The sequence below is a fragment of the Acomys minous genome (genome assembly GCF_964271855.1).
Source record: "Acomys minous genome assembly, chromosome: 11".
NCBI lineage: Eukaryota > Metazoa > Chordata > Mammalia > Rodentia > Muridae > Acomys > Acomys minous.
In genome coordinates, this window is record NC_140492.1 from 106,925,838 (window position 1) to 106,953,199 (window position 27,362).

Below are 27,362 nucleotides of genomic sequence, written 5' to 3' on the forward strand. Positions count from 1 at the left end.
CTCTCTCCAGTGCAATGTCTGGCTGTGGGTCTCCGCATCCACTCCTATCTGTGAGACACATACTTTTAAGCAGCAAATTGTTCTTTAAATGATCTAGTGTGTCCTTGAAGACCTGCCTGTGGTCACTAGTGAAAGGATATGCTGTTTTCTTTGCTCAGAACTGTAACAGAGTCCTGAGTTATACATTGAAAACATGTGGGGTTTAACTTGGCATAAAATAACCAGGATAATTTAGGGATAAAACTTCTTTCTTCTTGGGAACAGTATAAATCGGTTTTCTTAGGGTGTGATTCAGAAATGCAAAGGAAAGACAAAAGCAAGGTACAACAAAGTGGGATGTAGGTGTGCTGTTAAGTTGAGTACTTCCCAGCACTGGAAGGTATAGTGGTTGTTTTTTGTCAGCTTGACACAAACCTAGGCATATCTGGGAAAACGGGACCTTAATCCTAAAGGTGGCCAGTAGGCAAGTCTTTGGGGGCATGTTTTATTTTTAATTTTAATTTTGACATTTTATTAATGATTGATGTGGGAGGGTCAAGCTCACTGGGTGTAGCGGCACCCCTAGAGAGTTGGAGTTGGACGGTATTAGAAAGCAGGCTGAGCAGGTAAAAGAAAGCAAACTGATCAAGCTAATCAGAGCTATCCTGTAAGCTCTCTTCACTCCGTAGCTTCCACTTCAGTTCCTGCTTCTAGTATATATCCTGAATTCCTTCAGTGATGGAGTGTGGAGAGTTATAAGGTGAAAAGAAATACTCCACATCTATTTTTCCATAACTTTGGGTGTCGTAGCTGACATACTGGTGAGACGAAAACAGTGGTGAGGTCACTTTCCCTGAGAGGATCTGAGGACAGGTATAATGGAGTTGTTGATCTGGCTGTTCATAAAGAAGATGTAAAGGATGCAGAGATAACACAAGCAAAACCAGCAGCAACTTCACTGTGATTAAAAACATTTGCTGCTCTAAGACTTTTACTGTTCCATCAAGTTAATGGGTTTGTGCTACGAATCCCTTTAAAAACATGGTTCACTGTGGGGAATCTTCAGAGAGGGAAGAAATAAATATGGACAGTGTCACACATATTTAACTGCCACCTTTGGTTGCATCAGTGGTGACAAAAGAAAAAACAGATTAAAATTCAGATTTTTATGTAGCAAGGCTGAGAAAAATCTATGTGAAATCATGAGTGGGGGAAGCTGTATATCTGGTTTTAGAGCTAATTTCCTTCATGTAAACCTGATTTTTAATTTTCTGATTTAGAGCCAATCTTTAAGTATCACTTTTCTCTTTCAGAGTTTAACAGCCTGAATTTGACTTAAATATTCAGAAATATAATTAAATTTGAAATTCCTTTATTTTGATGTGAAGTGAACATCCTTATTGATTTCTTTTTTACATAATGGTCATTTGGCTTTAGAAAATAAGTACAATTATTTTCTAACGTACAATTACAATTGTATGTTATTCTCTCTTGTGATATGTCTGGGTTTCTTCTGATTATTTCCTATAACCCTGTTAACAATAAACTTGAAGGTCCAGGACAGTTTTAGTCTGTAAGTAACTTAGCTTTCTACTAAAACTAGCCCGTTAAGCCACCTTTTTTTGTGTTTAACTAGTTGTGACTATTTTCATAGAGAGCACCATGATGGATGAGAAAGGAACTCTTTGGAGAATTGTAGTTCTTCCTCATGAACCATAAAGGTTAAACCAGTAAGAGTTTTATTACAGCTTTAGCATCGTGACTAGGGAGGTTTTGACTTTTCGGAGGTCTTCAACTCTCCTGTATCCTGGGATTTGTTACAAGTTCACATTTTATTCCTTTTGGTCCACTGGCTTGGGTTCAAATGTCAGCTGTCCCATTTGTTAGCTGCAAAAATGGATTGGTGGTAAGTTATCTAGATTTCTGAGCTGAGGGTTCTTGCATGTGAAGTGGGAAGGATCTTACTCACTTCAGATGACTATGGCAAAGCAGGAAGAAAATATTTTCCTTATGGCATGTACCTCATGAGTATTTAAAAATAAGCATGAGCTGGGAGGAAGGTCATTTCACAATATCGCTAGTGGGCAATATTGCCAAGATCATAAGGGCAAAATCTGCAATGCTCAGACAAGCAAACTTTTGAGGCCCTGTCAGTCAGTTGATTCGTGAGCTCTGGCAGGCTCTTTAACCCGAGACCCTCCTCCATCCTTGTAAAGTGGGAAGAGTCTTAGTGCCTGCCCCATGTGGCTGAGGACTAAGTGAGATGCTGTCTGTAAAGACTTGTACCACGTCACAAATTTCAGTCTCATGCCATGCAGCTGGCATGAGAGTGATTTTTAACTGTTTTCAGGAGTTTTCTACTGAGCAAACTTCTGCTGGTTAGAAGGAGAAAAAAACGAAACAAAGCAAAACAAAACAAAACAAAACAAATATCCCAGTTGCCTCAAATCTTGATGTGGGGCCTGGAGAGATGTTTCCATGGTTAAGAGCATTTGATGCTCTTGTATTGGACCTGGGTTGGGGGTCCTAGCACTCAAACAAAGCAGCTTTAGAGTACCAGTGCTAGGGGACCATACATTCTCTTCTGGCCTCTTCAGGCACGAGGCGCACATATGGTACATATATTCACATATTCAGGCACTAATACATGCACATAAGATAAAAATAAACAAAGCTTTAAACCTGGCTCTGACATGCTGATTTTTAGATAGGGCCTCATCTCTAGGAAAAGTTCACAGGCTTCCAGATTATTCAGTGTCCCAGCCATTTTTAATAGCTCCTCTCTGAGATAGCAGCTGGGTATACAAGGAGAGGGAAGGGAGGCCTAATCAGTCTCTCGGTGAGACAAAAGAGTCTGCACCTATTACGCATGCTTCCTGCTGGACCCACTTGCTCTCCAGGAGTGCCCGGCCTACTTCTGTTCTTGACTGAGGTTCCAACTGGTATCACATGGAAGCGGGTGTCTTTGGGATTGATGGGGTCCAGACAGTTTCCCTGGCTCTTTTGGAAACAAATGGTGTAAGCATTCTCAGTGTGTCCCAGACGTTGCTAAATCCGGGCCCCATTTCAGGAAGAGATGTGAAGCTGACTCTCACTACCCACCCTCTGCTACGAGACTTTCTTGTTCCTCACCAGGATGATAGACTGGCTCTTGTTGTAGTTACTTTTGAATTTACCCACAATCCTTCTGACTTTCGGCTCTATCATAGTGATTGCTATAGGGAATAAAGAGCTAACCAGAGAAACAACACTTCGAGGTTCTCCTTGAATACCGTTGATAGGGGCCACCCCAAGAGGGTACATCTTTCTAGACTCCTAAATAAGAACACAGGCAGCGTTCTCTCATGCCTCTAACTCCTCTCTGTGCACAAAATACGTGTTAAGACACCTATCGCACTGCCCTGCTCATTTCCCTTTCTACCACACTCATAGTCCCCGGCTTGGATGAGGTAATGGTCTCCTTATTAGAAACTTCCTTATTCGGTGACATGTCTCTCCTGATCAAGGGAGAACTGTTGGGACCAAGCTCTTCCCATAGGTGAGAGGATGTGAAAGTGGGTTTAAAGATTCTTCCTGAGGACGATGCATTAGCAAGGCCTGCATAGGCTCTATTTTGAGCATCATATTATAAACCCTGTCCTCTCTCTGGACTAAGGTTGTTTTGTACTCAAAAAGCAGAAATAGAACACACACGCATATATATATTTAACTGAAGTTGGCAGTCTTTAGTACAATGGTGCTTAGTATCATGTCACTACTAGCATGGATAGTTTTTACTTGTTACTGCTTGTTTTACATTGGAAAGCATATAGTTTCTGCCACAATGATAATGAAGACATCTTGTAACTTTTCGAGCATTGTAAGTTTGGTATTATAAATGCACATAAGCTCTCCGTGCTGTCTTCTTGCTTCTCCCTCTCCATCTTTGCCTCTCTAGCCACACAGGCTTTTTGTTCCTGGAAAATAAACTGATTTCCTCTTTAGGGTTTTGCGAGTTTCTTTCATCCTGAAACCTGGCTCTTGGTATCTTCCCAGTGTGCCTCTTGTCTTTAGCGCCTACCTTCAATGCTGTGATCTCAAGTCGGCTGCTACCCAGCCAAAGTAGCCCTCCCTGTTGTAGTCACTTTCACATTGCATCATATTCTTTATTTCCTCTTCTGCGTGAATCATTTTAAAAAATGCCCATACACTCATTGTATATCTACTGCAATGGAATATAAGCTTCCCGAGGGCAGGACTATATCTGTGGTATTCCTGATTATATCCTCTGAGCTGGCACATGAAGAGATCAATACATGGCTGTTGAATGTATGAAAAGGTGATTGAGGATTATCTTATTTCAGATATAAAGAATCACTTTTATTACTGCCGCTGACTTACCAGAATGTGCACGGAATGGACATACCTTGTAGAAGCATGGGGATAAGATGCTGAGTGTATTTCTTATGTGTATCACGCAATTGGTGAGAATGTATCTTTCCCAGTTTTTTTTTTTTTCTGGTAGGTGGTAGAAAATGGTGTAGCTGTACTTACTAGACAGGATAAGAAATATTTCAGGAATAGACCTGATGGTTTATATTTCTCTCTTTTAAACTGATATTTAGCTGTTTGGTAGGTACCTATCAGTTGTTATTAGTGAGAATAGGGAGTTGGTGAGAGAAAATTGTAGGCCATTATGTATTCTGTGATGAAACCCAGAAGACGTTCCAGGGGAGGCAGAACTGGGAAGGTTGTTTGATTGACATGATGCAGACACATATTTGATTTCCGGAAGGGTGACGTTATGAGTTGAGGAGCGTCTGTCAGCCATGAGATATGCAGGATTTTCATTTGCATAAGAGACCTTGCATAAGAACACACAAGGGAAAAGTTCTTATTGTAGGATTAGAATCTCCAGGAGAAAGATCAGAGGTGGCAATTCCGTAATAGGATTGTTCCAGAAACTACTGCTGTGCAACAAATTACCAGACAGCTTAGCAGCAGAGGCCAATCATTTTGTTATAGCTACACAGGAGGATATGGGTCAAGAGGTCAGTGAGGGCTCTGCGGGGAATGGGCTGTGGTTGCTCCAGCTGTGGGCACCAGCAGAGCAGAAGAGACTTGGTGCAAAGGCTGGGGTCAGCTGGAGGCTCTTGCTTACATGTGAGGTGACCAGATGTCATCATGTGACTTCTCCAGGAGGCTTGGCTTCTTCCCAGCTTACTTGTCACGATGTATGTGGAGCTCAGGGCTTCCCGCATTTGTATTCCAACAGAGAAGATGGAAGCTGCATCGCCTTTCATGTCTAGCCTTTGAAACCGTGTGGTCTTCCGCCTTCTGTCCTCCTGGTTGTAAGTGAACACAGTGTTCACCAGGATTCAAGGGGGAAAGCTTGCTCTTGGTGGGAAGAGTGTTGTACTTGTGCATAGAAGGAACATCTAAGAAACTTGGGGATATATTTTGAGTTTCTACTAGAGTGAAAGAAGCAATTGGCGGGGACTGTTCGATCCTCCTTCCTTGGAAATGAGATGAGCTTTGAATCTGCTGGGCAACCAGGTTTCATCCATTGCGACTTTGCTGCGATCATTATGACTTTCTGACCAAATTGGAGTTCTTTGATCTCCTGAGGGAACTTTCCTCCCTCCATTCTAATGTGTTCAGGAGCTGACCTGGCCAGCAGTCTTTCAAACCCTTTGCAGCCGTAATAAACCACGGAGAGGTACTCTGAGGTATGACAGCAAGCTTTTTTCTCCACATGGCTACTCCTCAGAGCTTTTCTAAACATAGACTCCTCCCCTCCCCACACCGCACTGACAGCAGATATTTATTAGTTGGAGAATACTCTAGATTTTGTTAAGGTAGGCAAGCCCAGCATGTCACAGATCCAGGAGGCATTCCCAGTGCGAACAGTCAGTCTCCTCCTTAGCTCTGATCATGCAGGAAGAACTTCTCTGAGATCCATAGTTACATGAGAGGGCTTGCAGAGTTTAGTTCAACTTGGTCAAGAGTTCTTCCACTTCCGGTGGAGCTTTGAACCTTCCCTTTAAGTCTTCTTTGCTGTGCTCCCTCGCTGACAACCTGACTCCTTCTGCAAGAATGCTTTGGAGTATTTCTAAGAAAATCTATGAAAACGTAGCACTCAGAGTGCTTACTTACTCATGGGTGGTAAGGACTGAGTCTAGGTACATTTTGTTGCTTTGATCTGGTAGCCACGTACTTCTGTGGTTTTAGTGGGCATCTTATAACTTTCCTCAATTTTGATGGAGAGCCAGTTGCAGAGGCGGCGGACATACCGGACATGACTTTCTTCTAGAGTCATGTCATAAGCAGTCAGGTAGATATTTAAAGCCCTATATTCATAATCTGTGCCCAGATTAATGGCTCTCACTCAGACTTTGGCTTTCTTCTTTTTAGGCTGTGGAATTTGATCAAGAGTCTGTACCTTCTGTTGCCATGACTCGGCTTTGTCTTGTAGTGTTGACTGGTCCTCAGGATACCACCTGCAGAACAAATGGGGTTCCCTCCCAGAGTTCTGAATCTTAGGAAGAAAAGCCTTGCTTAGAAGCAGTATTGATCCACAGGCCCAGCATCTTTCCCAGGGCCCTGCTCATTCTTGCCTACTGTGGCTTCTGAGGAAAACAAGGACACGTCCCAGTAGCCACAACCCCTGGGCTTCTGAAAGCAGGCTGGAAAGGTGTTCAAACATAGGCTTTTTACAGCCCATTTGGATGACCCCTTTTACTTTTGGCCTTTTAAATTCCTCATCCTACATCTTGTTCCTAAATCTACTTGGCATTTCACTGAGCCCACTGCTCTTGGCTCTTAGAGCACCGAAGGCTAATTGTGCTGAGTTTATAATGCTTTTCCAACCAGCCTCTAGGAAGCAGATTGAAATCCCCAATCTCATTTATACTGCCATTTATTTCAATGTGTTTATAAGAAATAGAAGGAATGGGTATTAGCTAATTGTACCATATAGTCCTATTTTCTCAACAATACTTTTTATTAACACAGCTGATAGAAAATGAAATTAATCTTCATTTAAAAGGCTGCTAATAGAAAACAGAGTATTAAGCAACCAGGATAAAATGAAGACAGGAAATCATAATGTTGTTATTTTGGTAGTTTTACATTAAGCACCTACACAATAATATATCCTGAAGTATAATCATAAATTTTGCTGAGAATTCAGAAATATGGTAGTTGTATTGCAGCATGTTTGTAGGAAAATCATGACCTCAAATGGAATTTGCTGGAGAATATATATCAATTTGCCATCGGGTCAGACAGTACTATAAACCCTGGACACCTCCCATTAATCACTGAGGATGTGTCATCTCAAACAGAGCAGAGCTGTGTCTGTTATAAATAGTGTCCTGGGGATTTTTATTTGAGATATAAAGAAAAATAATGGTAGGAGTTGAGATAACAGATATAATTACCTCAGGCTCTTCTATTTTCTTTTACTTTTAAAAACAATAGACATGCCAAACTAGGGGGAGGAAAGACCATGAGGCCTTAACCCTATTAAAAAAAAACTATAGGAAATTAAGGAATGCTAACAGCAGGAGAAATAGTCTTCCTCAGAGAAGAACACAAAAATTGGGAACCTGATACTAAGTTATCAGCCCTGGAAACAGGCATATGTGTAATATTGTACAGACTGAGAAGGTCATATTTAGGATTGTATATTATTGAAGTAAATATATTATTATATTTTAAAATATATTCCTAAAACATATAGGATGTGTAATACATAAATATATATGTGTATATACATGTGTGTCTGTGTGTGTGTGTGTGTGTGTGTGTGAAATGACTTGTTTAAACACACTCAAATGCTATAGGATAGTTTGTTATTTAATCCTGACCTGTGTCCACTTAGATGGTTATATTTGTTGAGTTTCTGATTAGAAAATCCATTACTAGGAATTTTAAAAATTACTATATTTTAATTCCTAAAGTACTCTCACTAGCTAGTAAGCATCATTTCTATTATTTTGATCACAGATTATTGAGGTTAAGTGTCTTGTTCAAGAATACAAAGAGAAAGTTCTAGAAAAAAAATTCAAAAGACTCAGGCCATTATGAAATAACAAGCCATCATATATATAACAAATATGAGAGAAAGAGGCCATGAATTTGAAAGAGAGCGATGAGGAGCATGTAGGAAGGTTGGGAAGGGGGAAGGGGAAGGGAAAATGATGTAATTGTATTATAATCTCAAAAATAAGATAAGTAATATAAAAAATCCCACATATTTATGCAAGATTCTTGTTAATCATTATTGTCAATTTGGCCAGATTCAGAATCACTTGTGTGACATACCTCTGGGCATATCTACGAGGATGCTTCCAGAGAGGCTAAACTGAGGAAAGAAACCAAACACATAATACATGGGCTGGGTGCTCAGGCAGAATAGGGGTTAGAAAAGCCACCACCATTGATTTCTGCTTCCTGATTCACCCAGCTGTGAGCAAGTTCCTGCCCACGCAGCTGCAGGTCAAGACTACTGCCATGTCTTCCTTGCAGTCATGGGCTCTATTCCAGGGCCACGCCCCTCAATCTTTCCTCCTTCGAGTTACTTTTTCTCGGACATTTTGTTACAACAAGGAGAAAAGAAACTAACAAAGCAAGTTTTAAAAAGAATACCCCCAACTCACTATAGAAATTGCATGCATTTAAAAGGGCTGCACTTAGCAACTATTTTTGTTATGAATATTACTTTATTATTATTTTGATTTAGCAAGGCATATATCAATTATTCTTTTTCAGTTAATGGAAATGCGACTTTTGTCCCCCAAAGTTTTAAGGTTAAAGCCAAAATTTATGGAAGAAGCTCGCTTGTTGGGATGAGCAGGAAGCCTCAGCGAGTGCCACTGGGTACTGTGACAATGGGACAGATTGAGGTGGGAAATGCTAGGCTAAGGCCTAACTTGCTTTTAAATCTTGTTTCTAGAACTTTTTCTTTTGTGTTCCTAATCAAGACACTTAACTTCAATAATCTGTGATTTTAAAAAAAAATTAGAAATGGTAATCATTAGCTAGTAAGAATGCTTTAGAAATTAAAATATAATAATTAAAAGAAATTCCTAGCAGTGGATTTTCTAATCAGAAACTCAGCAAATATAATCATGTATGTGGGTGTGCGGACCATGATAAGCTAGCAGGCCATCCTGTAGCATTTGAGGGTGTTTAAGCGGCAAGTTGTTTTTCTCGGTTCTCTTATTAGATACAAGGTCAATACCACATGGGATGGCTTAACGAGTCCCGGGTACGAACAGAAGCCTCACGGCCTCTCACAGGGCCAGAAGCTCTAAGCTTGTGGGGTTTTGAGAATTCCCCAAACTGAAAGCCATCTGCTACACATTATCTCTAGCAGGGGAGGGTTATGAGAATGGGGAGAAGTAGGTTAAGAACAAAGTTTATCAACACTAAGAGCTGTGAGTTTGCGTGTCAGGTTTGCGTGTCAGATGGTCTCCAGAGTTCTATCACTACAGCAGCCAGGGTGGGAGGGCTCACCTCCGCCCCCATTCCTTCCTCTGTAAGACCGCCGGCTTATCACTTCTGTAGATGTGGTAAAACACCATGATCTAAAACAACTTGTCGGGTCTTGGGGGGAGTTTATTTCAGCTTATAGTTGTAGTTCATCATGAACGGAAGTGAGGGCAGAAACTCGAGGCAGGAATCAGGAGGCAGGAACTGAAACAGAGCCCGGGAAGAATGCTGCTTACAGGCTCGCTCCCACGACTTGTTCAGCCAGCTTTCCTACACAATGGAGGACCATGCGCCCAGGGATGGTGCTCCCCCACCCTCTCACCCCAGTAGTGAGCTCTCCCATAGCAAACACTAATCGAGACAATGCCTGACAGGCTTGCTTTCGGACCAGTCTATGGAGGCGTTCTCTCAATTATGACTCCCTCTTTACAAATATGTCAATGCGTCAAGTTGACAGAACAAAACAAAACACCAACCAGCATAATGGTTTTCCATGTTTTATAATGTCTTTCCTCTTTTCGTTCTCTGGCCCTCTATGGTTAATTCATATACAAGCTGGAAAGGTTAGACACAGGGAGGGAATGGAATTATCAGAGAAACGTGGCCTAGGATCTCGCAGGAGCCTCTGCTTCGTGGGAGTCAAGAGTCTGCCGGCAAACCTAGGTATCGCTTTTTCAAGTTCTTATTCTAACCTTGTGACTCACTGTTTAGAACTGTGCTGCCTATTGTGGCGGCCACCAACACATGTGTGATTATTCCTACCAGTTAAAATGAGGTCAGAGAGCCTGGCTCTTCACCCACACGCATCATGTCAGGTGCCCACTTGCCATATGTGGCAGTGGCTATTTTGCATGTCAGGAGTTTACTTAGGATGAGCACCTGGTCACCGTGGCTGTCCTGTTGTAAGCTCTGCTCTGGCAACCCTGGCTTCTTTGTCCTCAGTGACTTTGCCTCAGGGAGCCTTTAACTTCGCTTAAGTGGAGTATTGTGGTCCTGGGAGGAAGATTTGAGTTTTAATTGCACTCAGGTTAATAAACTCATTGTTCCAATGAAAACGATGCTTTCCCAACATTCCACTCTGATGATTTCTTAGTCAGGCAGCGAACATGGTTTTATTAAACACCACCCACACACTGTGTACTAGTTAAATGAGGAATGAATGGGACTCTGTCTCCAGATAAATGAATAAAATGGAGAAGGGAGGGAGGGAAGAACAGGGGGAGAGAGACAGAGAAAAACGAAACAAAACAAAACAAAAACCAGATAGCTTGATTAGACTGCAAGGAGAAGAAAATCTCTATCTTTTATTCCTACTTAGAAAATCGTAGACAGTTTAAGTGGCTAGGCCTTGATGAAATTCTGTGCCATTTATATACGCATATTGGCATTTACTATAATTTGCAAACCAGAGAGTCACTGATTTCCAAACCGAACAAAGGCTTTATTAAAATGGTATATCCTGTTTAACCACAAAAAGAGAAACTGTTTAATATATGCCAAGCATTGTTCTGAATGTTTTGCTTGCCTTTCTTTGTGCAAGTTTTACAACATTCTCTGACAAGAGCCAGCTGTGGGCCTGCTGGAGGGCAAGTGAGAGGAGCAGCCATAAAGGCCCAGCTCTGAAGGTGAGCAGGCTGGGCCCAAATCCCGGTTCCTCTCCTTGCTAACTCCAAGAGGGCAGTGCTTGGCTTGGCTTTGCTTAGGCCTAGTTTTCCTATCTGTAAAAGAGAGAACACGGTATCTGCCTCATGTGATTGTGGTAAGGGGGGCCTAGTCAGATAGGGCAAAGTGCTACGTATGCTACCTGGCATGCAGAGGGGGTGAACTTCCACTCCCGATAGAGCCGTGCCTTGTACATACTGTCCCCTCAGCAAGTATTTGTCCAGTCGACTGCTGGCTGGCCGGAAGAATGGAAGTCATGTTTTGCATCGCCAGCACAGCATTCTCTGGGAGTATAGGTGGGAAGATTGGGGGGAGTCAAAAGAGTCTCATTCAACCTCAGATATCTTCTCACTGGCCTTGGCTGCTGTTTAGAAATTAAGTATTACAGAGGATTAGAGACAGTTCCCCGTCTTCCCCTTTGCTACATCTGAACAGGGGGTCTAGTTTCTCTGCACGCATTGGCCTTGGTTAGTGCATCAGTTTATGCAGGCTCCCCTGGGTCCAGATTCACTGGCCTTGATGGTCCAAGATTCGATCACTGCCCCTTGGCAGGGCAGCCTTATAGACACACGGAGGGATGGGATACAGCCTATCCTGATGAGACCTGATAGGCTGTGGTCAGTAGAAGAGGGAGGGAGAGTGGGAACAGAAAGATAAGAATGAGAGGATGATAATTGGAGTGTAATGAGAATAAGGTATAATAAATAAAAAGGAAAAAAAAAGAAATTAAGCATTATACATTCTTTTCAGCTCAAGGCCCCTCTTACAAGCAAGCATCACTTTAGGAAGGAGGACATTAGCCTTTTGTGCTACAAGGCTCCGATCTAGCGGCCAAGTTTCCTTTTCAGGGCAGTGAAGTGGAGGCAGCTTTGGTCTGGGATCTGGGGCTTCTGGGCTCTAGACGCAGCTCCATCAGCAGATAGTATGCCACTCCTGGCCTTCAGGACCCCATTTTCCCTAGTGCTTATGTAGAGGATTAGATTAGATCTCCACTAAGTGGTAGATTCTTTATTTTGTGAGTGGGACATCAGGCAGATAAGTTTGGCAATAAGGCTTGGGACATGCTTGGGTTAGTTAGCTTTGGAAAGCTACAATTTAAGGGAGTGTATCTTTGGAACAGTGAGGAGCATTTATCCAGGATGGTCATGATATGTCTGACTAGAAGGACACAGGGGAAGGAGATGATAGTGGTCCAGGATAACCATGGTGGTTTTAGGACTGATCCACAGTATTGTTTGAAGTTGTCCTGGGTCACAAATACCCTGTATGCATTTTACTGGACAACCACTAACGGTATCACTTGGGGCAAAGCCAGGCAACTGCTCTAAACATGATGCCATCTTTTCGCAGAAAGCCTGTCTGCACACTGCAGGAAATGAAATGCTTCAAGGCACAACTGTCAACTCAGTGGTGCCCCTGTGGACTGCCAATATGTGGTGGGTGTAGGGACACAGGCTGGGCCCACAGCAAGCAGAAGTGAGGCTGTTCTTTGTGCCTGTTGGTACCCCAGAGACCAGACTTAGAACCAGCAATTATTGAACATCTTTTGTATGGCAGGAACCTTGGAGGCCTTCTTACACAACTGTTAGCTCAGATGGATCTAGGGACCAGTATGGTTAGCTCTAATTATTGCTGTCACCATCATCACCGCCATCATCATCACCTCCACCACAACCATCATCACCTCCACCATATCATCATCATCATCATCATCATAATCATTATATCATCATCATCACCTCCACCACTACCATCATCACCATCACTACCACCACCATCACATCACCATCATTATCACCACTACCATCATCATCGTGCCATCGTCATCAATCATCAAAGGAAACGTGGTCTCAAAGAGGAGGACAGTAGAGCTGATAGTTCAGCATAAGATCTCTGGCTGCCTAAAGTCAGACTTTTCCCAAGAGTGTCATGCAGCCTCTAGGGTGTTTTTCAGATATTGCTGTTAAAGTTCAGTGTTCTCTGCCCATGAGCATTGTGGATGGAATTATTGTTCTCATATTATTGCTATTTTCAGGCATTTTTTTTCAACAAACAGATAATCATTCTCAGTAGCTACTGTCATCGTCCACTCTGAGTCAGGACACTTGAAGTCATTAGTCTGTGTTCTTCAGCTGTCAGAGTTCCAAGTTAAGGGTTGTTTGTTTGTTTTTTAAATTGTTGTTGCTGGATTTCTTTTTCTCTCTTCTGCTCCCGGATCGGGAGTTAGAAATTTGTGTTTTCTTCCTGACTTTTGGGTACTGATGTTGAGGTTTTATTGTGGGTCACTCTGAAGTGTTGTTAAAGGCTAAGAAAGAAGCTGGAATCTCTCTGGGTTGCTTATTCAGGTGTTGCAAAGATGAACACGGACTGCATCCGTGTGTGCGAAATGTAAGTGGATACAGGGGTGGATGCTGCAAACAGGTTCTGGAAACAATTTCAGTGCTCTGGAGAAGGTAGACTGTTATATGTGGCTGGACCAACAGGAGGAGTTTCTTGAATAGTGCCAATTCAGACGAAGAAATAGTTCTGTCTTACCTTTCCTAGCATGGTCTTATAGATCCCTGAGATGAGGCGTGGAGTGAGATGCTGTGAGGAGCTGTGATTGACAATAACGAGGATCAATATTGCGTGATCACCACTCACTGTATGCTGTTATCAGGTACAGAGTCTGTCTTGCTGAGAGAAAGATGCAGGCTCCCTCCCCCATCTTCGGAAAGACATGGGAGCCTGCATTTGCTCCAGGGATGTCTGGGCCATTTTCTGAGGCCTTACCAGTTGAGTAGCCTTAAGAAAGAAGTTCTCCAAATGTACCTTTTTTGTTTTTTTATCATCACTCATCTTTCCTTTCTTTGCATTTGTATTATGAAAATCACCATATTTCAAGGTGTTATGTCATATAATTTAAAGCCTAGTAGCAAATTAAGCCAACAAGCTTCACTGCTCAGCACAAAAGGGAGCTTTCTCTTTGGGCAGTCCTTTCCGGGAACTACTTGGAGTTTGTATTTATCATGTCCTCCCTTTCCTAGCACTTTTGCCACATATTGTAGGTGTTGTTTATATACCTTTTCTCTGTTTAAAGCTTCACTTTTTTCTATACAATAGTATCACAATGTGTCAGTACTTATAAAAACTGGCTTTCTTCTGAAGTACTGTAGAAGGCTGTATCCCAAATGTTCCTCTTTGGATGCTTCTCTCATACATAATAAAATAAAGAAATTTGTGCATTAAGCCCCATTCCATTTTCTACCAACTAATACCACATTGGCTTCATTCTTGGGTCCATGAGGTAATGTGCTTTATAGTGGGATGTTAACGTAATACATTTATGTTATTAAACGTGCTTGGGGTTTGTTTGATAAGAACTTACACTCTAATACAGCAGACAATGAATTTAAAAATTTAGAGCCACGGTCTCACCCACTCCTGTTTTCCCATCCACATTCTTCTGCAGCAAATGGGGCTCTGGGTAGTGACCATTTCAGGATTCAGTCATGAAAAGATGCTGAAGACGCTGACCATCCTTGAGATTTTCCAGATGTGCTCTTGGGTAACCCTCAAATGCTGATGTGGACTTAACGACAGCTCCGCTCCTAAAATAACAGGAATCCATCACCGTTGCCCTTAGTACAAATGGGTTCATTTTCATCATATGTTCATTAGGCAAGCAATGAAACAGCCTCTGGCTGGCTAAATAGAAAAGGAATTTGTTAAGAGACACCAGCCATCTACCAGGACTGCTGGGGATATGAGTGGGAACAGAAGGAAGCCAGAGCCAAGTATAACCACACCAGAGAGCCATCCTGGTGAGCTATTGCTGATGTCATGCTGTGCACCAGATGTGAGGCTTGCATGGCCACTGCTGCTGTTAGCTGCACACATTGCTGCGTGGCACACTGTGACTGCTACTAGCACAGTCCTCAGCATGGAAGTCCTCTGTTCTGAGTCACTGGCCCCTGATATGAAGCCTGAGCGGGACGATGGTCTGTCCATGACCAGGTTATGATCAGTGCCATGACTGACAGAGGCAGGGATACTGATGATCTGGCTATTTGAACAGCTTTAACGGAAATGGTTCTGTCTCCCAGTGAGCTTTAAATGGTGGACAATTCGCCAAGTTACAGGAAAGGGCTTAGAGGCTGAAGCCATAATTTGAGCCACACATAGTCAAGTCATTTCAACCAAAGACCTTCTTTCCAGCCTTTCAGTTCCCATCTTGATGGCATATTGTTTTCTTTAAAAACCGTTTATTTTTGGTACATTTTTTCAGGAAGGAGAAGAAAAGATAAAATTAAAATTGTTCATAGCATTTTCTTGGAACTTCTGTAATTAATACTTGGAGATGAATGCTATGGTGACCCTCTCACTCCCAGCACTGCCTTCTGACTTAGCATATCCTAACACTAGTCATTTACAAATGTGCAAAACTTGCCTGCCAAGGGCTCAGCTCTAAAAGAGGCTTCGAATGGGCCAGTGGGAAGGATATGTAAAGCAGTTATTTAAATAAGGTTAAAAACCGGTGTAAACTCAGCATTTTCCTTTCTCATCTGTATTAGTAACCAGTCTTGGAGTTTCAAGGCAGCTGAAATTTCAATTTGTGGATCTATGGAGCTGAAATGTAGGGCTCATGGCTAATCATCAAGAGGAAGTGGAGTGGACTGACTGTTAGCAGCACGCTGGTGATGACTCCACGGGGGCTGATGGCTCAGTGTTGTGTCTCACAAGATGTGGGAGTCAGACAAACCTGAGCATAGATCTTAACTCTTTCTAATTTTCTAATCCTTACTTGAGAGCAGCCAATGGTAAGTCCTATTGCAGAGGGTTGGTGTAGGAAGTTGACGAATTCTTGCCAAATGCATAGTAAATGTTAAGTAGATGCCAGCTCTTAGGCTACCTCCCAGTGTAGGAGAAGTGAAGGTGCTTCCTGAAAAGTGAGTGAGACTCTGGCATCATTTTCAAGCCCAATGGGGCACTTGTCTTGGTGGATGTTAAAGAGAATCCCACACTGTCGCATAGGTAGAGTGAACTGAGGGGCTTTCAAGGTAGAGATTTTTCCCCCATAATGATTAACTCTGGAATAGCAGCACTCAAGAACCTGGGCAATAATTAGTTTTCTAAACTTGGTCACTCCTGCACCTGATGGCAAAATACTAACCATGCAGCCTGTGTCCAGAATATCAGCACTTATCTGGAAATAGATACCTATTTGGCAGGATGGAAGACCACTGCTCTGTCCAAATACTGGAAGGTTAAAAAAGAAAGAAAGAAAGAAAGAAAGAAAGAAAAGAAAAAGAAAAAGTGAAAGTCACAGTCAAAACCATCACTCTGATTCTGACCTGCCATGACTTTCTTAGCTGATGTGTTGAGTGGTCAGTCTCTGGGAGAAACTATCAGAGCAGCCTTGGGTGACTCCTTCATGAAGATGAGATTACAAACCTGCCCATGAACAGGAGACCTTCCAAACTGGGTGCTAATAGTAGTAACTCTTCATTGTCCTCAACCTGAACAATTCCTCCCCCACTTCCCTATAAACTACTCTAATAAAATTCACTGGGATAGATATGCAAGCGCATGAGGAAAGGAGAAAGGGAATGAGAAAAGGGAGGAAGAGGAGAAAGAGAGAAAGAAGGAGAGAAAGAGAAAGGGGAGAAAGAGAAGAGATGAAAATAGAAGGGAGTTAGTTGGAAAGAAAGGAATTAGAAGGAATGGGAGGGACACAAGAGAGGGCAGTGGGGTAAGTATAATAGAAATACATACACTATGTACATGCAAATGTCACAATGAAACTCTATTATATAATTAATATTTGTCTTGCTACATGCGCATGAATATCACCATCTAGATTCTTCATTATCCACATGGGTACATGATAGCTTATGGAATCATGATATCATCTTATAAGAGTTTATTATCTGATGCTCTTGCAACATGACAGCTTACTCTGAAATTAGCTTACACAGGATGGGCTTAAAAATACTTCTTAGTAAGTTTCAAATACATAGTATAGTTATTGTATTTCAACTATACAAGCCACAGTTATCATATTCTACAATTGGGTCCTTAAAACTATTTATTGTATTTATCTGACATCTTATATTCTTTGACCAATCTCTTCCTAACTCAGTCCCCAGAGCCTTGGCCTTTGTTAGCACCATTCTACTTTCTTCTATGGATTTGACATTTTTGTATTCCATATATAAGTGAGATTGTAAAGTTTTTTTGTGCCCGTCTTATTTCAGTTGACATAATATTGTAGATAATTGAGTGTAATCCTACCCACATGACTACAAATGATAGAATTTCCCCTTTCTTTACTCAGGGATGAAAAGAATACCATTGTCTAATTTTATGCTTAGGATATGAAGTGTCCCCCAAAAGCCTAATGTGTGAAAGCTTGATCTCCAGATGACAACCTTTCACACCTTCATACTGTTGAGATCATGAAAGTAGAAACTTCATCAATGGATAAACTTGCTTATGAGTTCAGAGCTAAATAGGTTCTTAGGAAGTGGGAGCAACATGGAGGAAGTAGGACTCTTTCCTAGTCAGCATGAGGAGAGAAACTTTCCTTTGGCATGCTCTTCTTCCATGATGTCTCAGCCTTACCTTAAGTTTTTCACCTGCCTTGTAGAAGTGACAAGGATGGAACCAGCAAGGGAGGGATGCTCAGAAGGGCATCTCCAAGGAAGATGTGTTAAGAAAACAAAGGAAGAAACCAGACATTTGATGAGATCTTTTCCCAAATGGGGAGACGTCCAGCCCACTTTCCCTCCATGACTGGTAAAGGAAGACACAAGTCATGAGAAATTTAGTTCCGATAGACACTGATTTTTGACTTCTCCCATTGGACTCTGCCATCTGGAAAGTATGACATAAGAAATTACGTGAGCGGTCCACTTTAACAGGTCTATTACAAATGTGCATATTTGGGCAGCAGCTAGGTGGTCTTGTGTGAAAGAGACGAGGCATGTATCAAGGCGCACAGCTTTGGTTTCCTCGAAGGTACTGCAAAAGCCGTCTAACAGAACCTTCCATCTGGGCACTCGTAGATGACTCTTATAACAGCCATGAGCTGCGGCTCAGTTTTCTCTTGTCTTTTTAAATGAGGACATTTGTGCGTTCAACAATCTCCACCACAACACATGCTACTGACTAAAAGAATGGGTAGTCGTAGAGGCGTTAATACTGGGTGTTCAAAGCCTCATGGAATGGGCACCCAAGCATGGTTCAGGGATAGAAGGCCAGAGGCTTTGGAGGGGAGTTTGGTTTGCTTGCTTCCTGTCCATTTTGACACCTGGTGTTAACAGTGTGGCTTTTGTACTGTTTCCCGGACACAAAAGAAAGCTAAAGAAGAGGTACAATTTGTGCTTCTAAGACACCTGTGATCTAGCCCCAAGATTTCCTTTCTCCATCCTTTGTTCCTCACGACTTACTGATTTGCTTCCTATGCTTCCTTCCCTACACTGAGAGCGCAGAGGCAAACCCAGACCCCGTGATGACGAAAGCTTGTGTTGTGGTCTTTGACTGTATTTCCCTTCTAGAGCATCAGCATTTCACATTGTTAATAATAATATTCTTTGTAGGAGAACTCCTTAATTTGAAAATGCTGCAGGTAGCCTTTTATCAGGAGCAGTGGGTCTGTCAAAGTAAATAGATGTAATTATGAACCACTGTTGTGGAATAGGCCATCTTACGTAGCAGGACTCAAGTTTCTTAAGAAATTAAAAAGAAAAAAAAAGACCTTACATTTTGAAAGGGCTGCAGAATAATGAGCGGTCTTTGGTTGATTGGTTTTCAACAAGTTATTCGGCAGATACAGGGTGCCAAATTCCACGAATACAAAAAGTCCTACAACATAGGTGGAGGTTTCGTAGGATTTTGAACAGGATTCGGGGGCAGGAAAATTCCTCTTCAATTACCCACTGAGTTGGAGCACTAGAAATTGCCTTGGGGTTGAGGCAGTAAGGAGTGTTGAGGTTCTTGGGGAGGGCCTGGCCAGTCCAGGAACATCGGTGTACTCCCCCCTCTAAACACCATTAGCCTTTGGGGCTGCTCTGAAAATGAAGATATGAGAGAGCTGATCATCTTTACAGGAATTCCTTGGGCTGGGTCTCACTTGCTGCCTCGAGGAAAACCTCTAGTCCAGAACTATGTGTGTGTGTGTGTGTGTGTGTGTGTGTGTGTGTGTGTGTGTGTGTGTGTGTGTGTAGAAGCACACATGAAGGACTAAGTGAAGAGATCTATGGGTCTGCCGCAGCAGCATCACCTGCCCCATCCCTAACAGGAGATCCTAAACATACATGATTAGACAATGTGACTTAGAATTCAGGATTTCTGGCTGGTAGTCGGAATTAGCATGATGTAGTGTATAGTGGTAACCCAAGTTTCCTAAGGAAAATGTGGGGATCCCAGATTTGAATTGATGTTCGTATGACAGAATGGAAGCCCACATGAAGAGACCACAGTTAACTTTTGCTGCTTAGAATGCTACTTAGCCCTTAAAACTGCATTAATCACAGTGTTTTATTATTAAAAATTATACGCAGCATTTAGACTATTTAGGAAAATGTGTAGACCATTGGAAGATAACCAGTTTGGGTTTGCTGGCGACATATAAAAGAAGTTTCATTTCTGTGTACGAACTGGTTCCTTGGCCTAATTCAGTAGTTTTTACTGTGAAGCTATCTGTTTCTGCGCCAGACTCTCATTTTAACCTGGCACTATCGAGCCAATGCTGCTCAGTTTCTTATTTGCCCTGACCTTGCACTGTTCAGTGAGCACCTGAAGAGAAATGGCTTGGACACTGCCTCTTTGTACTACATTTGGATGACTTGAGATGTTAGCTAGGAACGTGGGGGCTGCCTATTGCACTGGAATCTTCTGTTGACAGAAACACTCACATGGGCTAAAGTGTTCTTTACCTTTGAAATTGAATGGAATTCTATTCATAATTTTATTGTATTTCTTCAAGAGTTTCAGCTATGTGTACAATGAAATGTGGTTCTATTCATCCCTCATTTCCTCTTTTGAGTTCCTCTAATAGCTCTAAATTTTCCTTCTGGAGAACACCTCCCACAACTAGGCAGGAATTTCTCTTGGCTTCATTTTGTGCCGAATTTGTACAGGTGGCCACAGAAGCTACAAGTTCATGAGCTCAATGTCTGTGGCATGTTCAGAAGACAGCATTTCACAGAATGCCCCATCCCTCAGCTTGTATATTGTTTTTCTGCCTCATGTTCTCCTCTCTTCCTTGGACTTCGGCTGGAGGAGGGAGATTGTTGATAATGATCTCTCATTTCTGGCTGAGTATCACGAATATTTTAAATCAAATCCAACGACTGTCTTATTCTTTGAACTTCTTGATTGAATTAGTTGTGTTTTCTATTTTCAAAGGTCTTTCTGCCTAATCATTTTTTCACCAGTTTTTCAGTTTCAAAAGGAAACATGCAGGTGATGCCTCCCAATCCATATCCTAATATCAGATGTAAATATGTGACGTGCAAAGATTCTCATAGCTTAGAAAAACCTTCTCTCTTCCTCAACCATGTTGGGGGATGGTCTGATGTATTTTGATGCTAATTAATAAAAAAAAAATCCCACTTGGGCAGGGCAGATGAGATAGGTGTGGCTAGGGGGTCCCAAGGAGGGAGAGAGAAATCCTGGGAAGAAGAAGAAGAAGAAGAAAAAATGCTCCATGAGGAGGAAAGAAAAAGACTCGAGAAGGAGAGGAAGGCCGCCATGGGTTAGATGGAGGAGAAGCACATGGCTGGCATGGATGGAGATTCGGCCCAGATAAAGAACATTAACAAGTATTCGGGATTATGGATGAGAGGTAGCTTGATAGAAGTTATTAGAAACAGATAGCATGGGAGTGAGGCAGGTATCACGTACCTGCCCCATTATGGGAACAGTTTAGAGCATTATTGTCTGCCCTGCCCCAGGTTAACTAAGGCTATTATAAAATATAGCAAGTGTCTGTGTCTTGATTGATTGCTGTCTGGGCATACTGACCATACTGATAATACAGATAATTTAAAAACAATACAACCACTCAGAGTAGAATGGGCAAAGATGTAGCTCCCACTGCCTTCTTGGGGAGTTGGTCTACAGTGAGATGCTTCTACTCATGGTAGTTTATGAATGTTTGCCTGCATTAAGTATGTGTATCTATCTTTTGTTTGCCTAGTGCCCCCAGAGGTCAGAAGATGGTGTTGGCTCTCCTGGAATTGGAGTTCCAGATGGTTGTAAGCTGCCATATAGGTGCTGGGAACTGAATCCCAGTCCCCTATGAGAGCAGCAGGTGCTCTTCACTGCTAACCCATCTCTCCAGAGAAGTCCTTGCTTTATTGGAACACATCTCCAAATAAATCATTGTGACTTCTGCAGTGTGTGATTACCACCAGGGAAGATCTATTAACACTGATTCAGAATCAGATCCCTGTGGGTTAGGGACATTTCCTAGCCCCAAGAGGGTTCTACCCTGGATTCCTAGTGACATCAGCTACATCCATCTAATGAGAAGATCCACTTCAATTTGTTTCAGGCTTCATGTCTTTCAGTTGACTGAGAAGTTCAACTTTCTCCCTGTGATACCTTTCTTGAGGAACTTTAGGAGAAGCATTAAATGATGGGTGTGGTGACTGAAGGCTAGTAGTTGCCTTTAAAAGAAAGAATTTTAGTAGTTTTACAGAGTTAAGAGAAAGTAATTCTTCCCTTGGACCTGAAAACCTTGATGTGAGTTTTTTTTTTAAGATATTATAAAATTAAGATAGCAGTCTATAATTTTACCAGTGCCATGGGCAGGTTTCCATTGCACATCTCTAGTTAACAAACTGCTCAGTCATTAATGTGCTAATTTGTTCTTTAATTTAACAAATATTCTTTAGGCATTTCTGCCAGGTAAATTTTTTGGCACTAGAATTACAAGGTGAATGAGACCTGTTTTCCCTTTCTCCTTTAAAAGACTAGAAAGAGCTAGACCAATGACTTTAGTAATTATTTCTCAGATGGTCAAAGGTAAGGATTAGCTGGTTCCCAGTCTGCTGTTTTGAAAAAAAAAAACAACAACAACAAAATTCACATTTATAACTGGTATGTCTGTGTGTGTTGTTATCAGCAAATCAGGTGGTGGACTGTAGTACTTGGGCTGTGAGAGACACTGTCTGTTTAAGATTTTTGACTTTTCCAAAGTATGCAAGTGAACGTTTATGCAGTTTTCCTCAGGAATCAATACAATCAAAATGGCAATAGGTATCAAACTCTGGTTGTCCTTGATGCTGGAGAGGCTTATTGGGATTATGAGTTATTTTGTTGTGCATTTGATGTGCATAGAGCTTTCATGTATATATATATTTCCTTCTTATAAAATCCCTGTCAGGGGTTTGGTTATTCCCAGTTTCTGTGGAGAAGATTGAGTTTTAGGGGTTGAATTTGATGTTGTCATCTAGGTTAAAGGAACAACAATTTTAGAGAGAATCCTAAGTGGGATATCTTCTGCTTCTGAGCCTGGAGACCATGTTCTGCATCCTAACAAGGATCTCTGGAGGGCAAAGTGTGAGGCTGAATGTGGATCTTGGAAAGAACATCACAGTTGTCATCTCAAAAGAGGAGGCCTTGTCACTTGCTCCCCATCCTCATCCCTGGATCCATGAATGTCCTGGGTTACAGGATCGAGGGTAATTAAGTGTTAATCAGTTCATCTTCAAATATGAATTATCCAGGAAAGGCTATTGTAAATCTTAAAGGAGAAAGGAGAGAGAGAGAGAGAGAGAGACAGAGAGAGAGAGAGAGAGAGAGAGAGAGAGAGAGAGAGAGAGAGAGAGAAAATGAAGGAAGGACTATCAGAGGATGCAACATTGCTGTCTTTGAAAAATAGAGAAGAGGGTTCAAGCCATATAGTGTCTATGACTTCTATATTTAGGAAGCTAGAAAGGGCAAGGAAACAGGCTTCTCAGAAATCCCCAAAAGGAATGCAGCTCTATGAACACTCTTTTAGACCGTTGGACAATATTGGGCCTTTGATTACAGAAATGTAAGATGACCAACTTCTGTTCTTTGTACTACTATGTGTACAGTGATTTGTTGATGCTGTAGTAGGTAACTAACATCAGCGGGTGTTTGTTGAACTAAGCACAGTGCTCAGCCTTCAGACTATATGAATAGGAGAAATAGCCACTGGACAGTCAATAGTTTATTCAATTACTAGTAAGCATTTATTGAGCACCTATTTGATACCAGAAGCCGAACTAGTCCTGAGAGTAGACAAGATTAAAAAAAAATTTTGCCTTCATGAAGCTTACATTGTAGAAGAGGAAACAGGCAATAAGTAAGTGAAATACATTGTTTACTAGTAGTAAAAAATGGGGAAACTGTAGGAAGAAGAGAGATGGGATATGGTGTGTGTGGTGTGGTGTGTGTGTGTGTGTGTGTGTGTGTGTGTGTGTAGCTTTCTGTAAAGAAGCAGGCTACACAGTCACTAGCAGTGGAAGAAAGAAGGATGTTTTGAGAGTTGTACACGTGGAGCTAGAAAGAACCAGATGTAATCAGAGAAAGGACACTCATGCACACACACACACACATACACACACACACACACACACACACACACACACACACACACACTTGTATTGAAGATGAGGCTTCCAGGACAGAGTCACTGGGAAGGTGAAATGCAGTATATGGCAGAGGAGAAGAAAGCCACAACATGGCTTTCTAGGGAAAGATAGTGCACGCAGACACAAGGCAGAGGCTCTGAGCAGGGGTGCTGTGGCGTGCTGGTGGATGGAAGGGAGTGGCTGGGTGAGCGTGGATGGAACCTGCCCAAGCTCCAGGTTGAGCAAATGAACAGTGGCTGTAGGGTCCTTGGGCCTAGCTGCAGAGCCTTCCTCCTCTGAAGAAAACACACAGGCTGTTGCCAAAAGCCTGCCTAAGGGAGTTAAGAGGCGAGTATCAGGGAATGTCTCTGTGCTGAGAGGCAATTTTATGGTCCAGTCACTTGAATTAATAAGGTACATGGGAGAAATGGTGCAGGTAGAGTTAAAAAAAAAAAAAAAAAAAAAGGTCCCGCTTGACATTTCCTTGACATTTTTACTCTCAAAATTCTTACTCTGCAAATTTTCAGTATTTATTATTTATTTATTTTGACTCTGCAGAGCTTGGGAGGCTGGTTAAGCCTCTGGGCAGAGTGGGACATGCTCTAAGCTCTACTTGCAGTTCACAAAACAGTGTGAGAAAAGGAGCCTCCTGTTTGCCTTATATTGCTCACTTCTGATATAAACCGTTTCGTGACTTTTAGTTCACCATGGTCAGGCAGGGCTCACAGCTACAGCCCCAACCCCCGGCCCCCTCTGCCCCCCCCCCCCCCAGCCTCCAAGTTATTTGCTCACTTTCTTTAGACAAGCAGGCTCCACAAGGCACTGTGTAACTAGCACTGGGAGAAGGAATGGCCCGTTTTTTTTTTTTTTTGAGAGTTGGACACGTGGAGCCAGAAGGAACCAGATGTAATCGGAGAAGGGCAGGTTGCTGGCTTGAGGAGCTGGGGCCAGACTTGCCTTGGGTATTTGGAAACGGGAGACAAGTCAGCTTGGTTTCTCACAGGGTAGAGAGGGAGAAAGCAAGGGGGGAGGGTAGTAATAAAGCGAAACATAGGAGGAAAAGAGAAACTCGCCTGACTGCCAGCTGGAATGACACTATATCCATTAAGGGTACAGGCCTTAAGAAATCAATAGATTTTTTTTGTTTTTTTGAGATGCTCACTCTCAGAACACAGGTGCACATTCTGTGAAAGCTGCATCCGTTGCAAAGAGTGGCCCGTGAAGAGAAGAACCAACACCTAGCCTCCTGCTGGAGTCATCTAGGGCACAGGGTCCCTTTAGGCCTTGGTGAATAAACCCCCTCGATACTTCACAGGGCAGTGATGAAAATGTCTGTAGACAAAATGGCTGCTGGCATGTTAAGCTAATAAACTGTGAGGGAGCTTGTGGGCAATTTCAATAAGGTGCATTTGAGTGACCAATAAAGGCAACCTCAGGTGCCACCTGTGTGAGAGAGCCTGGTTTCCTATTTCAAATATAGAACATATACCATATGATTAAAAATCATTCTATTTTTTGATTGTTTGTTTTTGGTTTTCTGAGGCGGGGTTTCTCTGTATAGCCTTGGCTGTCCTGAGACTTGCTCTGTAGACCAGGCTGGCCTTGAACACTTAGAGATGAAAACTATTCTTAACCATTTCTAACATTTGTGATGTTTACTCTCCCCTCCCCCCCAATGCTTATACATCCTGCTTATAGTTTCAGGAGTCCTCAGGACCACTTACCTTTTCACATGGGCAGAGAGGCGAGCTCCAGAAGCTCTAGGATTTCTCTCTCCTTCATCATGGCTTGTCATAACGTGGAGTTTGGTATAAGCTTAGGGATGGAGGAGGAAAAGGGTTGCATGTTATTCCAGGCCGTTCACGGACTTGCTCTTTGACTGTAGATAAAATATAAGCCTCTCCAGACTACACAGTTTTGGTGGTAAAATTGGATTAAAATTCTATTTTTCAATTTCTCAAAAATAATTCTACTATTAAGAAAGAAAGAAATAGAGAGAAAGGGAGACAGAGAAAGAGAGAGAGAGAGAGAGAGAGAGAGAGAGAGAGAGAGAGAGAGAGAGAGAGAGAGAGAGAGTGTGTGTGTCCTGGGGTACTCAAAGAGAATCTGTTGAATTAATTGTTAGTCACTGCTGACTGCTTGATTAGGTGCCCCCCAACCTTTAGGGGTAAGAATTTACCCTAGGATATGGGCTTGAGGGGAAAAAAAGCCAAGGGATGTAGAAATGGAAAATGCAGTGCAGTACAGGCACACACAATTCCTTCCCAGGCCTTGTTTTTCCTTACTTTCATAGCTAGTGTAGAGCAACTAGGAGAAACAGTAGCCTGTAAAGATTGGCATCAGTTTATACCAGAGCAGAGCTGCCCACAAGCACAGGACTTGGAAGCAGTATACACAAGACTATTACAAAATATGAAAGCACATAACACATTAGATTTACCATTGGCGTCATTGGGCAGAGAGTCTATTTACATTGTATCTTATGAGGTCAGCAAAACATTTCGAATAGCAAGTACTTGGCCGCCTTGCAGTAGGTCTGAAAAATCAGAAATAAAACACACGCTGCAGACCTGACGTAGGAACAGGGTGTTCCAAGTTTCCCTTTGTGCTCTCAGCTGTAACAGATTGCGTTGTTACTGTATTTGCAGATTCTTGTCATCTTAGATTAAAAGATCACTGCTTGGGTGAGGGCAGAACCCAAGAGCACAGAAAATGAGAAGCCATGGCCAACGTGAAGACCTGCAAGAAGGAAGGCCCAGAGCAGCTGTTCTTCCTTTGTACTGGGAAGTTGTGAAGAAAGGGAAGGGGAAGAGAGAAAGGGCATGATCTAAAGCCATTTTAGTTTTCATCAATGGCGGTGATCAACGAATGGGGAAATCTCAGCAGTTGCTGAATACAAATTGTGCCATGAGCTCCCAGATCAAAGCTCTCTACAGCACATTATGTTAGTAGAGTCCATTTTGGATAAAACACTTGGTCTTCAGGAAATAATGTGTGCTTCCTCTTCCCCCCACCCCTCCCTTTCTCCTCTCTTGTCTCAAGTATGTGAATTTAATAATTATTCAGGGTTGACTAATTGGCATGGAAATGTGTGGCTTGAAACGAGTCCAGGCAAAACAGGGCTCGCCCACCTGTCCCATGCTACACTGACTCTCTGTCTATGAGCTTTGAATCTGACAAAAGTCCCATGTGTGGGGAGAGAAGCTGGTGACCTTGCAGTGGTTGTAAGTAAGCCGGGGCAGGAGTGGGGGGTAATTATTCTTCTTTGTAAGGCTGTCTACTTGGGTTCACTGTGAAGGCAGCTGTGTGTCATACACACAAGGACCCTCAGTTTGAGAAGATGCAATGCAGTCATGAAATGTGTTTGAGGACTTCACGCTCAAAGTTCACTCTCAGGGCTTTCTGACAGGGTCTTTAAGTGTTAATTCCCTGCAATGAAGGAGTGCCAATCAAGACGCTTATAGCTGAAGAAGCTGAAGCACGGGGAACTAAATCGATTTCTGCTCCATATGTTGCTGGGGTGGGGTGGAGACTCCTAAAGTGGCAATTGAAAAAGTCATGTATTCAAGGGAGAATTACTATTTTTTCCAAGCGTTTCTTTTTGGTCTGGCTTTGTTTACCAAATTAACTGCAGACTTGTATGATTTGTTTTTC

General features: G+C 42.3%; 1 protein-coding gene and 1 pseudogene across 7 annotated transcripts in view; one reads left to right on the forward strand and one right to left on the reverse strand.

Annotated features, from left to right (window-relative positions):
* The window catches only part of PDE4D (phosphodiesterase 4D), a 1,423,826-nt gene that overhangs the window by 114,211 nt on the left and 1,282,253 nt on the right, over positions 1 to 27,362 (forward strand). The gene's annotated exons all lie outside the window — the stretch shown is intronic.
* Positions 5,946 to 6,569, reverse strand: LOC311608768 (large ribosomal subunit protein mL48-like; annotated as a pseudogene). Its single transcript has one exon. The product of its transcript is annotated as a large ribosomal subunit protein mL48-like (transcript).